Raw genomic sequence first — 18,320 nt, 5'->3', positions numbered from 1 at the left:
TCTTAAAGCACAGAGGTTAGGGGGCTATCTATGCAAATGCAAGGGAAGTTAAAGCAATGCAGTGCCGTATCGCAAAAGATGTCCTGGTCATTAAGGGGGAAAATCTTCTGGTCCTTAAGTGGTTAAAGTAGTTGTAAAGGCTCAAAGTTCAACCTTCTATGTTCAGCAGCACCCCCAAGCCTCCCTAAACTCACCTGAGCCCTCTCCCAATCCAGAGCCTCTGCTCTTTTGGATCTCTCTTATTGGCTGAGACAGCAGTGGGAATCATTGGCTCCCACTACTATCAATCACAGCCAGTGAGCCAATGAGGAGAGAGGGGGGCTCAGCCACGCTCCGTGTGTGAATAGACACAGAGATCAGCAGCTCAGGAACGACCATGCTCGAGTGCCCCCATAGCAAGCTGCTTGCTGTGGGGGCAGGAGGGAGGAGCCAGGAGAGTCGGCGGGGGACCCGAGAGGAGGAGTATCAGGGCTGCTCTGTGCTAATCCATTGCACAGAGCAGGTAAGTATAAAATGTTTTGTATTTAAAAAAACAAGCCTTTATTATCACTTTAATGTAACTTACTTAAAGGTACGTTTTTTGGGTTTTTTAACCTTTTTTTTTTTTTTTTCCCCCAGAGAAAAAACAGGATATAAGTATATCCCCTCTTAGACAGTTGTTACTAAAACAGATTACCTGCATCTAAACCTCCCTTTCCTCTGAAGCCCAATCCACATTGGGATTGCGCTTCAGAGGCTACTGACAGGCTGTGAGAAAACGTTGTGATGCCTCCTTATCGCCTGTTTTAACCCCATTTTTGCCAACAAACAAGCTGCAACTGTGTGCATTGCATGCGGTTACAGGGCGTTTGTGGCTCTTGCCCATTTGCTTTAGTGTGTGGCATTCAGCAGGCTTGACACCGACCAATTGCTACATGTCGGGTAAACTTTACTGTGGGAGCAAAGCAAAGCATTAAGCCTGCAACATGTAAACACCCCCGTCCGCTGCCTATTGCACCTTAAGGCCCCTTTCACACTGGGGCGGTAGGGGGCGTCGGCGGTAAAACAGCACTATTTTTAGCGCTGTTTTACCGCGGTATTCGGCCGATAGCGGTGCGGTTTTAACCCCCCGCTGGCGGCCAAAAAAGGGTTAAAACCCCTCGTATAGCGCGGCTATAGCCACGGTATTACCGCAGTATAGCCGCGCTGTCCCATTGATTTCAATGGGCAGGAGTGGTTTAGGAGCGGTGAATACACCGCTCCTTCACCGCTCCAAAGATGCGGCTGACAGGAGATTTTTTCTTCTCCTGCCAGCGCACCGCTTCAGTGTGAAATCCCTCGGGCTTTCACACTGAACAAACAGCGGAGGCTGTTTAGGGGCGGTTTGCAGGCGCTATTTTTAGCGCAATAACGCCTGCAAACCGCCCCAGTGTGAAAGGGGCCTAATGAGGATTTATTCGAAGCTTACCCCTCACCTCTTATTTCTGTGACAATGCCAATATATATATATTTTTTTCATTACATTCTGAACTGGAGGCAATGGTCACCAGGACCAAAAGCAAACAAACTGTCCCGTATTTGCCGGGACAGTCCCGCACCTTGAATATCTGTCCCTCCAATGCTGTGTCCTGGGCCATGTCCGGGTATTGCAGCATCAACCTTATTTGACTTACTGCACTGTGCAGTAATTTAAAAAAAGATTGGGACTGTAAGTGGTCCCCCTGTTCTTGTTGGGACCAACCTGTAAAGTCAGCATGATTTTCTCACTAAAAGGGGCTGATAAAAAATTTTTTTTAATATTTTTTAAAAATGGGCACATTCAATGGTCTTTTTTCTGCCGTCACATTTCCATGTTTCTATATATAGCAAGTTGATTTAATTTACATTTTCATCATGCTCATGTAAAAAATAAAATAGTAAATAATATCAATCCCCTTAACTTTTTTTATTTTTTTGCTCTTTTTCTTTCTTTAATTCTTTTTTTTATAAAGCCCTTTTGAGCAGCTCTTCTTGATTTTTAAAGTCTCGAAGGCCACTAGTCATGACAGGGTTAAGTAAAAAAAAAAAAAAACAGAACATTTGTCTTTGGTTATCGAAACAAATATTTTGGTATTATTACTACAAATTTCAAAACCCGCTATTTCTGCCGTGTAATGAATAGGATTTTGACTAAAGAATCTTTTTCCAATTTATCAAACACGTCTTTAGATTTCTGGGGAGGAAAGTGGGCGCCAGACTCAATAAGAAAAGGTAAAAATGTCAGCTATTTACTAGCTATAAGTGTATTGGCCGGGGGTCAGTCATGTAAAGATTCCATTTTTTTGTGATAAGCGGACCCAGGAGAATTTAGGCCCGATACCAATTTTTTTTTCCAACCACATTGAAGTGATCAAGTGTTTTGTTTTTTCCAGACACGCAAAGCTGCTTTGTATTAGGATACTGATAAATGTATCTTCATTTTTCGCATCGCCATTAATGACTACAAAATAGGATTTTCTGGGGAGTACCAAATGATACATGGGATATGGATATACATCAATGACATAGGATAACCAAGCAGGTTATTGCTAAAGGGACCAAAAAGTGTTCGACTTAAAGTACACCTGTGCCCAGACTATGCACATTTACAGTTTCGCGATTCTTATGCCCCGTACACACAATCGGACATTGATCGGACATTCCGACAACAAAATCCATGGATTTTTTCCGATGGATGTTGGCTCAAACTTGTCTTGCATACACACGGTCGCACAAAGTTGTTGGAAAATCTGATCGTTCTGAATGCGGTGACGTAAAACACGTACGTCGGGACTATAAATGGGGCAGTAGCCAATAGCTTTCGTTTCTTAATTTATTCTGAGCATGCGTGGCACTTTGTGCGTCGGATTTGTGTACACACGATCGGAATTTAACCGATCGGATTTTGGATTTTGTTGTCGGAAAATTTTACAGCCTGCTCTCAAACTTTGTGTGTTGGAAATTCCGACGGAAAAAGTTCGATGGAGCCCACACACGATCGGAATTTCTGACAACACAATCCGATCACACTTTTTCCATCGGAAAATCCGATCCGACTTTTTCCATCGGAAAAGTTCTCCAGGTAATCGTTAAGTCATAAGAATTATGGCACCTCCGCTCTTCCAGCTGATGATGGTTTTAATACTTATTTTGTCAAGGGGATACTATAACAAATGACTTTTTCCACTGGTTTCGATTGTGATGACCAGACTCGTGAGGCCACTCTTCTTACAGGCCTGTAACGGGTCTTGTCACCTCCCCTTTCACCAATCACTGGCTTGATTTGATTGTAGCCGTATTAGTGCAATTGTGACAGAGAAAATTGAGTACTGTCCGTGTCTGTGATGCAAATAAAAAAAGTATCACGGACAGTACTCAATTTTCACCAATCACTGGCGACATAGGAATGCCCACACTGTGTAGAGATCTATAAAAGCCCTCCCATTTTCCAGGGTGGAAGAAAAGTGGATGGACCATCAGCTACTGTGGCCACAGTCGAGTAAAGCTCTGTTAGGTTATCCCTTTGACAAAACGAGCATTGCCTCCTTCATTGGAATATCTCTGTAGCTGCAGGTACTGTGGAGTTATTCATCCTCAAAAATCTCAACATACACTCTGAAATCAGGTATTATTCAAATGTGACGACCAGTCCCATAGGCTGCTTATCTTGCTGGCCTCTGATGGCTCATGTTACCTCCCCTCTCGCCCACACCATCAGTGGTGCCATAGGAATGCCTTCGTCATGTGGTGATTTGCAAAAGCCCTTTAATTTTCCAGTGTGGAGCACCAGCTGCTGTTCTTCACCCAACCCTTTGTCAAAACAGGCATAGCTTCCTTCATTAGCTGATCTCTGTAGCTGCAGGTACTGTGGAATAGTTCATCATAAAAAATTACACCAGACACTAAAATTAGGTACCATTCAGTTGTGATGACCAGTCCCATGTGGCTGTCTTGCAGGCCTCTGATGGCTCTTGTCACCTTCCCACTTGCCAGCATCAGCAGAGGTGACACAGGAATGCCTGTGTCATGTGGTGATCTGTGAAAGTCCTGTGCTTTTCCTGGGTGGGAGAGAAGTGGACCAGAGCACTGGCTACTGTTCCACAGTGGAGTAAGTAAGTTTTACTCTTGACAAAATGAGCATTGCCTCCTTCCTCAGATGATGGGCTATGGAGGTCCTGCTGGATGGAGCTCTGCTGTTAGGCCCAGTAGCCTGTATTGGGGCCTATCGTGTGCTGAAGTGGTCCTGAAGCTGTCCTGCCTGGTCTGGAGGAATCTGTGCCAAGGAGGCGACCCAGGTGAGGCTCCTTGCTCGAGAGAGCCAGGAAGATGGCTGGTCTCTCAGAAGAGCCTGGTAACTCACCTGGAGGACACACTAAAATTTGGTAATGTGCTTACAGTGTTGCCGGGTCAGCTTAAAGCAAGGGTAGGCAACCTCGGCCCTCCAGCTGTGGCGAAACTACAAATCCCATCATGCCTCTGCCTCTAGGTGTCATGCCTGTGATTGTCAGGGTCTTGCAATGTCTCATGGGACTTGTAGTTTCACCACAGCTCGAGGGCCAAGATTGCCTACCCTAAAGGTTCTGACACTGAAGCTGGACTTTGATCTGGAGAGTCTGTAAGTGATCTGCTACGGTACCTAGGACCCCTAAACCCCCACCTTCTAAACTGTTTTGCAATAAAAGTTTAAAAAGAAAAAAAGTGCCTGGCGTCCAATATCTTTTCTCAGTCCCCCCATTTTACACATGGACTCCTGGGGTGAAATGCTAGCCCGCCCTGGCCTCTGGAGGTGCTCTCCTACCTTTGGGGTGTCAGAGGGGTGCTACAGGTTTATAATAGCACAAATAGTCTAAAATGCTTGGCATTATACCAATGTATATATAGAAGTTTCAGAGTTGTTGGCCATTGTCAGTACAATACCCCACGAGTTCACCTTGATAAGGACTTGTTAGGTTATTGGACAGCTTGGTTATAGGCAGCATGGTCGAATTATGATAGGTAAGCGTTTACCATTTAACATATGAGTCAGCACTATATAAACACTAATAATAAATGTGTTAAGAGGGCCAAAAAGATCAACACTAAAATAGTGTAATATATGGCACCATCTTCTTTTTGTGTATCACTAGGCCAGAATAGTTTCTAGTTCTGGATAGAGTATAGAAAAGCCTGTGGTCTTTTTTTATTTGATTGTTACTGTCTGTATCCTGTTGGGGGGATTTCTCTTTTCCTTCGTCCTAGAAATATTACTGGAACTTAGTGAAAACCTCTATTTTGGGGGGAAATCCCCTCTCAGTTGTTACCATTTGAAGATTTGTTTTGTTTTTTTTCTTTCAGGGCGCTAGCTAATTGGAGAAAAAAAAGGGAGTAAGTTAGGTTGTTTTTTTTTTTGTAAAATCATACTTCCCTAGGTGGATGCTGCATCTGTCCTCCACCCAAGACTGAGAACCGAGCGATCAAAGACCGCTGAGCCCTCTGTTCTCAGGGCTCCATGAGCTGACAGCTCTCTATTCTCTCTCTCCCCCCCCCCTCCACCTTACTCTGATTGGAGTGATATGCTGTGAAGGGGGCGGGAGCGGCCGGCTCAGGCTCAGCGGTTCGCTGAGAGGCTGAGCCGGGTGCCGGTCCAGGGTCATGAGTGGATACCGACTTTATTGTCGCGATCTTGCCCCAGCCTTGACCATCTCTGTGATGTCAGCCAACAGCTCCGGTCGTCTCTTCCGCTTACCGGAGCCATCGGTAGTGGCGGAAACGATGGTGTCCTCTCCCGGGAAGAGGGAAAGATGGCCCCCCACTCGGCTACATAACATTAGAAGGCGGAAGCGACATCAAACATTTGCAATGACATTTCATTTATTTTTATTTTTTTTATTGCATTTCAGTTTAAATATGAGATCTAAGGTCTTTTTGACCCCAGATCTCATCTTAAAGAGGTCCTGTCATGCTTTTTTTTCTATTACAAGGGATGTTTACATTCTTTGTAATAGGAATAAAAGTGACCCCAATTTTTTTTAAAAGGACAGTGTATAAATAAAAAATAACAAGTTAAATAAATAAGAAAAAAAAACTATTTCAAGTGCCCCGTTCAACCGAACTTGCGCGCAGAAGCGAACGCATATGTAAGTCGCACCCGCATATGAAAACTGTGTTCAAACCACATGTGAGGTATCGCCACGATTGATAGAGGGAGAGCGATAATTCTAGCCCTAGACCTCCTCTGTAACTCAAAACTGGTAACCTGTAGAAATTTTTAAACCTCGTCTATGGAGATTTTTAAGGGTCAAAGTTTGTCGCCATTGCACGAGCGGGCGCAATTTTGAAGTGTGACATGTTGGGTATCAATTTACTGTTGTCTTATTTTTTAACTCAAAAACGTGTATTTTTTTCCCAAAACAGTGCGCATGTAAGACCGCTGCGCAAATATGGTATGACAGAAAGTATTGCAACGACCACCATTTTATTCTCTAGGGTGTCTCAAAAAAAAAAGTTTAATGTTTGGGGGTTCTAAATAATTTTCTAGCAAAAAGAGGTTTGGTCCTCAAGTGGTTAAAGTGGTTGTAAATCTCAGACATGAATTATGAACAAAGCATCTCCTTCTATAGTGTGTACTTGTCTCAATTAAGAGCACTAAGTGTCATTTCTGTCTTCTGCTTCCTTCCTTGGCCATCCGCATGAAGTTTTCCTGATGCCAAGAGGAAAAAGGTGACGGGGAGGGAGCTCCAGCACACAGCCAACGATTGACAGCCTCAGCTTTGTTCCTGTGTGCTGTGTCGAGGGGGGTGTGTCCTTTTCCCTCCAATCAGCTCTCAGAGCTCTCCTCACTGAACTCTGCAGAGTGCAACATCAGCTCCCCACCGCCTTTTTTCTGAACGTTCAGACAAACTGGTTATATTTTGGACTTTGAACGGAGAGAAGACTACAGATAAACAGGTACAACTTATATAGGGTGCTTTATTTCATCCCCGTGTATCACCTGAGGCCAGGCACTTCACTGGGTATATGTAAGGGTTTACAACCACTTTAAGACCCCTTTCACACCGAGCCGCCTATAGCATCGGCGGTAAAACGCCGCTATTTTTAGTGGCGTTTTACCGTCGGATTTGCGTCGCATTTCGGCCGCTAGCGGGGCACTTTTACCCCCCCGCTAGCGTCCAAGAAAGGGTTAAAACCGCCCGCAGTGCGCCGCAATAGGTTTTGCCGGCGGTATCCCAGTGCTACCCCATTGATTTCAAAGGGGAGCAGCGGTGGAGGAGCGGTAAACGCAACGCTCCTTCACCGCTCCAAAGAAGCTGCTGACAGGACTTTTCCTGACGTCCTGCCAGCGCAGCGCCCCGGTGTGAAAGCCCTCAGGCTCAGGCCCTCAGGCTTTCACATTGGAGATAATGCTGCAGTTGTTTGAAGGCAGATTGCAGGCGCTATTTTTAACGCTATAGCGCCTGGAAAATGCCCTCGGTGGGAAAGGGGTCTAAGTATTGTTGAATGAAGTGTCTACTGGACTAGTACTTTAGAAGGAATCCTGCAAAGGAATTAGTAAGGTTGCTCTGGATTAAGCAATGAAAATCTAACAGGGATTCTAATGCCGCGTACACACGAGCGGACTTTACGGCAGACTTTGTCCTGCGGACTTTACAACGGACTTTCCAAAAGAACGGACTTGCCTACACACGATCAACCAAAGTCCGACGGATTCGTACGTGATGACGTACGACCGGACTAAAACAAGGAAGTTGATAGCCAGTAACCAATAGCTGCCCTAGCGTCGATTTTTGTCCGTCGGACTAGCATACAGATGAGCAGACTTTTCGACCGGACTCGAGTCCGTCGGAAAGATTTGAAACATGTTTCATTTCTAGGTCCGTCAAACTTTTGAGAAAAAAAAGTCAGCTGGAGCCAACATGCGATCGAATTGTCCGACGAACTCCGGTTCGCTGGACCAAGTATGCCGTAAAGTCCGATCGTGTGTACGCGGCATAACCCTTTCCCAGTCTATCCAAAATTTTAAAAAAAGTTTTGGCTTTAAGTGGAAGCTGTTTATGTCAAGGATTTCACATCCAGAAAACAAGAAGTTTAATCTTCATTTAAAAAGGAGGCAGACATATATAAATAATTCTTTTATGTCTCACCATAGTTAATCTGTGTCATAACCCCTGTACAGCCTGGGACTCTGATACCGAGGGGGGCCGGGGGGGGGGCTGTCTGAACAAAATGTACAGAGATACTTGAATGCATGTGCAGGTATTTTATGCACTTTATTTTCAAAAGTTAAGTGGACCTGGATTGGTAGAACAGTTTGTCGCCCCCCCCCATGCTCTGCAAATTTTAACCATTTGCCGACCGCTGCACACCGATATACGTCGGCACAATGGCAGCGGTGGGCTATTGGGCGTACCTGTACGTCCCCTTTGATTGGCCGGGCTAGCGGGGCTGCGTACAGCGTGACCGTGCCCTCAGGACCCGCGGACTCGATGCCCGCCGGTCTCCCAGCGATCGTGTCATGGAGCCGCAGAACGGGGAGATGTAAACAAGGCATTTCCCCGTTCTGCCTAGTGACATGACAGCATACCTCCCAACATTTTGAGATGGGAATGAGGGACACCTACTAGCAAACGTATGTAGGCATAGGACACGCCCCCTGCCACACCCCCTTAAAGGAGAATTAACCAACAAAAAAGGTTAATTAAATCCACAAGTGCTTTTTTTCCACTACTATTCCTTTATATTGGCTCTTAAAATTTACAGATGCAGCAATTTAGAATTTGGATGAAAGTTTTAACACTGGGAAACACTTTTTGAAAGATAAAAAGTGCATTTTATGTACAGCTATATAGATCAGACCAAAATGAGGGACAAATGAGGAGGATTGAGGGACAGAGGGACATTGCTCCAAATCAGTGACAGTCCCTCCAAATCAGGGACAGTTGGGAGATATGATGACAGAGATCACCGCTCCCTGTCATCGGGAGCAGTGATCGCTGTCATGTGAGTGGAAGCTCATCCCCCCCACAGTTAGAATCACTCCCTAGGACACACTTAACCCCATTATCGCCTCCTAGTGTTTAACCCCTTCCTTGCCAGTGTCATTGACACAGCATTTTTATAGCACTGATCGCAGTATAAATGACAATGGTCCTAAAATAGTGTCAAAAGTGTCCGATCTGTCCGCCATAATGTCGCAGTCTCAAAAAAAATCGCAGATCACCGCCATTACTAAAAGAAAAAAAATTAATAATAAAAATGCCATAAAACTATCCCCTATTTTGTAGATGCTATAACTTTTGCGCAAACCAATTAATATACGCTTATTGCGATTTTTTTACCAAAAATATGTAGAAGAATACATATCGGCCTAAACTGAGGAAAAAATGTGTTTTTTATATATTTCTGGGGGATATTTATTATAGCAAAAAGTTTAAAAAAAATAGCATTTTTTTCAAAATTCTCGCTCTTTTTTTGTTTATAGCACAAAAATAAAAAACGCAGAGGTGATCAAATACTACCAAAAGAAAGCTCTACTTGTGGGAAAAAAAGGACGTCAAGTTTGTTTGGGAGCCACGTCGCACGACCGCGCAATTGTCAGTTAAAACGGCGCAGTGCCGAATCGCAAAAAGTGCTCTGGTCAGGAAGGGGGTAAAATCTTCCAGGGCTGAAGCGGTTAAGGTGCCATTTACACATGTGCCCAGGGGATAGTAAAACAAGTGGTTGATCCCTAGTTTTAGCCCCCCCCCCCCCCCCCCCACTCATGCCCTCCTACAAAAAGACATGGTGCCGCTCAGTTGGGTACACATTGTCATGCCAATGTTAACACTACATGTTGAGCTTGATAGGCAGCACTAACTGTCAAACTTCACCATGTTAGTGAATGGAGCAGCGTAGCAACCTCGAGCCAAAGGCTTGGGTCTCTGTTGCGGTTCTATAATGCAAAATTGGCATTTGGAAAAAAAATAAGTTACTTTCCAAGTAGTGGTACATACCGTTACAAATGTGAAAGGAGCCTTATACTTTAACCACTTGCCTACAGGGCACTTTTACCCCCTTCCTGCCCAGGTCAATTTTCAGCTTTCAGCGCTGTCACACTTTGAATGACAATTGCGCGGTCATACAACACTGTACTCATATGACATTTTTATCATTTTTTTTCACACTAATAGAGCTTTCTTTTGGTGGTATTTACTTGCCACTGGTATTATTATTATTATCATTATCATTATTATTAAACAGGATTTATATAGCGCCAACAGTTTGCGCAGCGCTTTACAACATGAGGGCAGACAGTACACTTACAATACAAATCAATACAGGAGGAATCAGAGGGCCCTGCTCATTAGAGCTTACAATCTAGAGGGGATTTTATTTATTGCTAAACAAACGAAAAAAAGACTGACATTTTTGAAGAAAACAACATTTTTCTCATAGTTTGTTAGCGGTTTAACAGGACAGGTTCCCCTCAGAACAGGCCTCGCCATGGTCCACCAAAGAAGTTGAGGTCACGTGCTCAGCGTCATATCCAGAGGTTGTCTTTGGGAAATAGACGTATGAGTGCTGCCAGCATTGCTGCAGAGGTTGAAGGGATGGGGGGGTCAGCCTGTCAGTGCTCAGACCATACGCCACACACTGCATCAAATTGGTCTGCATGGCTGTCATCCCAGAAGGAAGCCTCTTCTAAAGATGATGCAAAAGAAAGCCTGCAAACATTTTGCAGAAGACAAGCAGACTAAGGACATCTATTACTGGAACCATGTCCTGTGGTCTGATAAGATCAAGATAAACTTATTCGGTTCAGATGGTGTCAAGCATGTGTGGCGGCAACCAGGTGAGGAGTACAAAGACAAGTGTGTCTTGTCTACAGTCAAGCATGGTGGTGGGAGTGTCATGGTCTGGGCTGCATGAGTGCTGCCGGCACTGGGGAGCTACAGTTTATTGAGGGAATCATGAATGCCAACATGTACTGTGACATACTGAAGCAGAGCATGATCCCCTCCCTTCAGAGACTGGACCGCAGGGCAGTATTCCAACATGATAACGACCCCAAACACACCTCCAAGATGACCACTGCCTTGCAAAGAAGCTGAGGGTAAAGGTGATGGACTGGCCAAGCATATCTCCAGACCTAAATCCTATTGATCATCTGTGGGACATCCTCAAATGGAAGGTGGAGGAGCACAAGGTCTCTAACATCCACCAGCTCTGTGATGTCGTCATTGGAGGAGGGGAAGAGGACTCCAGTGACAACCTGTGAAGCTCTGGTGAACTCCATGCCCAAGAGGGTTAAGGCAGTGCTGGAAAATAATGGTGGCCACACAAAATATTGACACTTTGGGCCCAATTTGGACATTTTTGTACTCAAAGCAAGCGGTTTAGACATTAATGGCTGTGTGTTGAGTTATTTTGAGGGGACAGCAAATTTACACTGTTATACAAGCTGTACACTCACTACTTTACATTGTAGACAAGTGTCATTTCTTCAGTGTTGTCACATGAAAAGATAGAATAAAATATTTACAAAAATGTGAGGGGTGTACTGACTTTTTTGTATATTTTTATATATATATATATATATATATATATCATTTTTTTGTTTGTTTTTTGTATTTTAGCTGTTTTGCTTTAGATAACTTGGCCTTGTTTTTCTAAAAATTGCATTGCTGTGATATTCTGTAGCCAGTTTAGATGCTTCGTGGGGGTTTCTTTTAAGCAAGTAAGAAATGTGTAAAGAAATGTAGCGGGCAGTTCGAGTGTCAGCGTAGAAGTCACACCAGAGCAGCTGAACAGATCTACCACTTTAACACTGCTATTTTGCAGATGAGACTTGAAACCTCAAGCCAGCATAGTTGCAGGACATTAAATATCCTCTGGTAAAAGTGTCCTGGACGGTTTCCGTTTCGGTTTTGCTGACTCACCATACTCCAATGTTGACTGTTTTTTCAGTGGTTGCCTGAAGGTTCCAGTGGGCTTCAGAGCAATTTCTGGTGGAATGGTTATTTCCTCTCGGGGCCCGGCACTGTACGTCATTGTTTGACACATTTCACAGGGCAATCCATAACATTTCAACTCATCGGGGTCTCTGGGAGGATTAGACCACATTTGTCCTGTACTAACATTTTGAAAAGGTTGTACGCAGTCATCTGCCACCCTGACGGAATATGCTGCATCGCTCAGGAAATATATATGATATTGGAAGTCATTGAATTTAAAGTGAACCTGTCACCAGATTGTTTATTTCAACAAATATCTTTCCATTAGATTTGATGTGCCTTTAAAAGAGAAGCATGGGTTGTTTTTTTTTTTTTGTAAAATGTGACACGGTAGGGATCTCCAGCACACAGCCTGTGATTGACAGCCTCAGCTCTGTTCCTGTGTGCTGTGTGAAGGGGGTTGTGCCCTTCTGTCCAATCAGCTCTCACTGAGCTCTGCAGAGTGTAACTCTCCCCCTCCCCCGGTCCCTGATGCACTTACCTCCGTAGGTGATTAGCTGTTACTGTCCATGCAGACAATGCAGGGGTCCGGGGATTACAGTAATTCCTAGCAAACAATGATTTTAACATGTGTGTAAAAAATTGCCATGGTAGACATAGGGTTAAGTTGCTGGTAAATGACAGCTCCCGGACATTGACTTTTGTTTGTTAACAAAGCCTCTGTGGATTCTAGGATATGCAATTAGCGGACCTCCAGCTGTTTTGCTGAACTACAAGTCCCATGAGGCATAGCAAGACTCTGACAGCTACAAGCATGACACCCAGAGGCAGAGGCATGATGGGACTTTTGCAACAGCTGGAGGTCCGCTAATTGCATATCCCTGATATACCATTCTTTATTCTAGAGGAAAGGATGATATAGATGTCTGGAGGAAAACCACGCAAAAAAAATAAATACATTTTTTTTAAAAAGACTGTTATCTGAAGGATTTAGACCCCATTCACACCCCAGTGTTTTGTAACTTGAAGCTCCAAAACGCTGGAGGTGGAAAAAAAATCAATGATTCTCTATGGCAGGCATAATTTGACTACGGCCCTCCAGCTGTTGTAAAACTACACGTCCCATGAGGCATTGTAAAAGCCAGCAGCTACATTCACAGACGTGACTAGGCATGATGGGAATTGTAGTTCCTGAACAACTGGAGGGCCGTAGTTTGAAGACCCCTGCTCTATAGAGTTGGTTCACATCTCAGCTCCAAGTCACCTGAAGCCAAACGCCTGAAACTCAAAAAAGTTCAGGAGCTTTTTTTATAGCTCAGATTGGGCAGATTTGCTCATTTTTGGCGTGTTTTTATTTCCATAGCAATTAATGTAAATGCGCGTTTTTATGCACATTTGTGCGTTTTTGCATGATTTTCTGCTCAAATGACGATAATAAAAAAAAAAAAAAGTAATAATATATAAATAAATGTAAAATAAATACACACATAACTGAAAATCATCATAAATAATAAATAAATAAAATAAATTAATAATATGTAATAATAAATAAATAATTAACCCCTAACTGTAAAAAAACATATTACATAAGCTATTATTAATATTAATAAAATAATAATAAATAAACACCCAAACCCAACCAAAAAAAAATACATATTAATAATAATAATTTATATATTTATTTTGTGTTAGGGTTAGTGTGTTTAGTTATTTATTATTATTATTATTATTATTATTATTAAATAAATCGTTCAGGAGAGGTTAAACGACCCGTGCACATGAAGCCTAAGGCTTTAGAATTAAAGTTAGGTTAGGGTTAGGATTGGGGTTGGGGTTAGGGTTACGATTAGGGGTTTGGGTCATTTATTATTTATTTATGTTAGGGTGTTAATACTACTACTACTACTACTACTACTACTAATAAATAAATGTAAACTAAATACACACATAAATAAAAATGATTATAAATAAATAATAAATAAATACAATAAATGGATACTTTGTAATTAACTAAATAATTAACCCTTTAAAAATAATAATAATAATGTATTTATTTATTTTGTGTTAGGGTTAGTGTGTTTAGTTATTTATTATTATTATTATTATTATTATTATTTTTAGAGGGTTAATTATTTATTTATTATTACATAGTATTCATTTATTGTATTTATTTATGATTATTTTTATTTATGTGTGTATTTATTTTACATTTATTTATTATTATTAGTAGTAGTAGTAGTAGTAGTATTAACACCCTAACCTTAACATAAATAAATAATAAATGACCCAAACCCCTAATCTTTACTCTAACCCCAACCCCTAATCCTAACCCTAAGCTAACTTTAACTCTAACCCCTTAGGCTTCATGTACACGGGTCATTGTTTAACCTTTCCTGAACGATTTAACTCAACAGTTAGAAACCGAGATCTAAAAAAGGTCAATTCAGTTGTGTATACATGCCACGTTCAGCCGTGTTTGCGTTTTTTTTGTTAAAATTAAAAACGTCTGTAAATAAAACGCTGCTAAACACGAGTTACCGCGTTTAGCAGTGTTTACAGGCATTTGGCGTTTCAAATGCCTCTGAACATCCATCCTGAACGCATTTTTCTGCGTTCCAAAAAAACCCTCTAAACGCAACTGCCTAGAAATGACTATAAATGACCCTGGGTACATGTACTGATAAGATAACATAGAGGAGAGTTCAGGGGCAGCTGAAAAAAATGCTCAACTGCTCCTAAATGTCCGTTTACCACCAGCAGCAGTGTACAGGAGGCCTTACCTTAACAAAAAAAAACAAAACAAAAAAAATAATAATAAACAAAGAAATAAAAGCTGATGGAAAAGATAAAAAAGCTGAAAAACCTAGCAACAAATGATACAACAGATGATAGTTTTCTCTACTGGCTTATAAAAAAAAAAAACCCGGCAAAGCTAAAAAAACGCTGTATAAAACGACCAAGTGGCGCATAAAAACACGCAAAAAAAAAAAAGTTGGAAAAATGCTCAAAAACTCTATGCTCAGGAGTGAAGCAGCCTAATGCCCCGTACACACGGTCTGACTTTGTTCGGACATTCCGACAACAAAATCCTAGGATTTTTTCCGACGGATGTTGGCTCAAACTTGTCTTGCATACACACGGTCACACAAAGTTGTCGGAAAATCCGATCGTTCTGAACGCTGTGACGTAAAACACGTACGTCGGGACTATAAACGGGGCAGTAGCCAATAGCTTTCATCTCTTTATTTATTCTGAGCATGCCTGGCACTTTGTACGTCGGATTTGTGTACACACATTCGGCATTTCCGACAACGGATTTTGTTGTCGGAAAATTTTATAGCCTGCTCTCAAACTTTGTGTGTCGGAAAATCCGATGGAAAATGTCAGATGGAGCCCACACACGGTCGGAATTTCTGACAACACGCTCCGATCGGACATTTTCCATCGGAAAATCCGACCATGTGTACGGGGCATTAGTCTACGATCCTCATTTGTATCTGCCGGTATTCCTCAGGGCCCACCCCAACTTCATAATTACAAAAGAAGATGCTCACGAAGATGCTCAAGACCTCCTGCTCTCAAGCTCTCTCATCTCCTCCTCCCATGCTCGTCTCCAGGATTTCTCCAGAGCCTCTCCCATCCTCTGGAACTCGCTACCTCAACCTGTCCGGCTATCCCCTACTCTTCAGGTGATCCCTGAAAACTCATATCTTCAGGAAAGCCTATCACGTCTCCAACTAATCTTCTACCACTTCCATCAGCTCATTCCCCACAGCTACAACCTTTTGTACCACCTGCCCCACCCTATTAGATTGTAAGCTCTTGTGAGCAGGGCCCTCTTAATCCTCTTGTATTTTATTGTATTATATCTGTATTGTCTCCCTTTTATATTGTAAAGCGCTGCATAAACTGTTGGCGCTATACAAATCCTGTATAATAATAATAATAATAATAAAAGATGCAAATCTTAAAGTGAAATAAAATATAAATTGCACAGTAGCAGTTACAATAGTCACCCAAAATGGTCACATAGTAAAATAAACCACAATTTGCCAAATGTCAATGCTCAGGATATACAGTATCCAGTGTGGATGCATCGTTTTATACTATACATCCACTGGCAAGCACAAGCGTCTCGTATGCGGTTTATTTACCTCTATAAATACGACGAGGAAGAAGAGAGAGTGAAGTCCGATCCGGGGATGAGAATTCATCTAGAATGTTTTACGCTGTCCTTGCTGACCTCCTCCTGCCAATACTAGATCCCCGGCTGTCAGACTGATCCATTGGTTTTAATACTTTCAAAAGTCTTTGGACTGTACCAGAAGTGTCTGTAAATTCGAACTTTTATTCAAGAAAATAATTTGTCCAAACCAACAAAAATAATAATAAATACAGTGGGGGGGAATAATTATGTGATCCCCTGCAGATTTTGTAAGTTTGCCCATTTACAAAGAAATGAAGGGTCTATCATTTTTATCACAGGTGTATTTTAAATGGTAGAGACAGAATATCAACCAAAAATCCAGAAAAAAAAAACACATGATACAAATGTTATAAATTAAGTTGCAGTTCAGTGAGTAAAATAAGTATTTGATCCCCAAGCAAAACATGACTTAGTACTTGGTGGAGAAACCCTTGTTGGCAATCACAGAGGTCAGACGTTTCTTGAAGTTGGTGACCAGGTTTGCACACATCTCAGGAAGGATTTTGGTCTGCTCTTCTTTACAGATCTTCTCTAAATCCTTAAAGTGATTGTAAAGTCTCGTTTTTTTTTGCTAAAAATAACAAACATTTTATACTTACCTGCTCTGTGTAGTGGATTTGCACAGAGTAGCCCAGATCCTCCTCTTCTCTTGTCCCTCTTCGGCTCTCCTGGTCCCTCTCTCCTGATGAGTGCCCCCACAGCAAGCAGCTTGTTATGGGGGGGCACCCAAGCTGAGCTGCAGCTCCGTGTGTCCATTCAGACACAGGGCTGCTTCCCCGCCCCACCCCCTTTCTCTCCTCATTGGCTGACTGACTTTGATTGACAGCAGCGGGAACCAATGGCACCTCACTGCTGTTTCAGCCAATGAGGAGGGGAGTCCCAGGCAGCCGAGGCAATCCTACAACATTGCTGGATAGAGATGGGGCTCAGGTAAGTATTAAAGTATTAGCGGGGGGGGGGGGGCTGAGGGGGACTGTTGCGCACAGAAGGCTTTTTATCTTAAAGCGGTGTTCCTCCCAAAAAATAAAAAATAAAAGCCAGCAGCTACACATACTGCAGCTGCTGGCTTTTAACAAAAGGACCTGTCCTGAGTCTAGCGATGTCGGCACCGCAGCTGATGTTTCCATCAGCTGTCAGGTGCTGCCGCCGCCATTGCGGGTGAGGGTACCCGGCAGTGTAGCCTTACGGCTTCACGCCGGGAACCCTACGGTGCAGGGTTGGTGCAAGGATTTTTGACACCCTAGGCGAAACCTCATTTTGCCGCCCCCCCCCCCCCTGGCTCCACCCCTTTTCCCTGCCCATGTAAATCCCACCTTTTTAATGAAGCACCCATCAAATGCAGCCCACCAGCGCCCATTAAATGCAGCCTCACCAGCGCCCATCAAATGCAGCCTCACCAGCGCCCATCAATGAAAGTTTGCTTGCTTCCATTCATTCGGGAGTCGGGACACAGACACAGTCCTCCGCCACTGCTGCGCCTCTGACACTATGTGCAAATGGAGCGGTGGCTGCCTGCTGATGCTGAGACTTAGGTGCTTGCTGCAGAGAAAAGAGGGTAGGAAAACCAGTGGCTGGACGCCTTAGGCAGCAGGGCTCCCTAGGCGGCTGCCTAGTTTGCCTAGTGGTAGCACCGGCCCTGCTACTGTGCATGTGCGAGGCCCCACTCCTATCTCCTACTGGCCCGGCGACAGGGAGGAGGAGGAGGAAGCCCCGCGGTGATGTCACAGGCCGTGGCCAGGACTCCCGGAAGTGGGAACAGGATACCTGTCAAAGACAGGTATCCTGTTCCCCCCGAAAGGCGCCAATTGTGGCACCAGAGGGGGAGAGGAGACAAATGAGCGGAAGTTCCGCTTTTGGGTGGAACTCCGCTTTAATGCAAGCCGACATAAAAACACATTCAGGTACTTGCATCAGCTGTATGTAAAAATACATCCTGTGATTTAATAAATGCATGTCCGCCTTAAACAGCGTTTTAGGTTTTTTTAAAAAAATGAGCAAGCAGATGATGTTGAAAATGACAAATGTGTCCCAGCGGTCCAATCAGCCGGTTGACTTTGCTTTATGTAAAATGTGCAAAAGCGGTTTGATGGTATAAGGACCGCAGAGCTCTCCCATAGTTACAGCAGATGTGTTTGTATAAATAGAGGCTTTGAACAGTGCTTGTCATTGTGGGTCAGAAGGAGCTCGGTTTTGCTTTCCAAGTTGGC

General features: G+C 43.3%; 1 protein-coding gene across 1 annotated transcript in view; it reads left to right on the top strand.

Annotated features, from left to right (window-relative positions):
• The window catches only part of WNT4 (Wnt family member 4), a 109,777-nt gene that overhangs the window by 77,501 nt on the left and 13,956 nt on the right, over positions 1-18,320 (top strand). The gene's annotated exons all lie outside the window — the stretch shown is intronic.

Source organism: Aquarana catesbeiana, linkage group LG10 (genome assembly GCF_042186555.1).
Source record: "Aquarana catesbeiana isolate 2022-GZ linkage group LG10, ASM4218655v1, whole genome shotgun sequence".
NCBI classification, from domain to species: Eukaryota; Metazoa; Chordata; class Amphibia; order Anura; family Ranidae; genus Aquarana; species Aquarana catesbeiana.
This window is presented reverse-complemented; position numbering and strand designations above follow the sequence as displayed.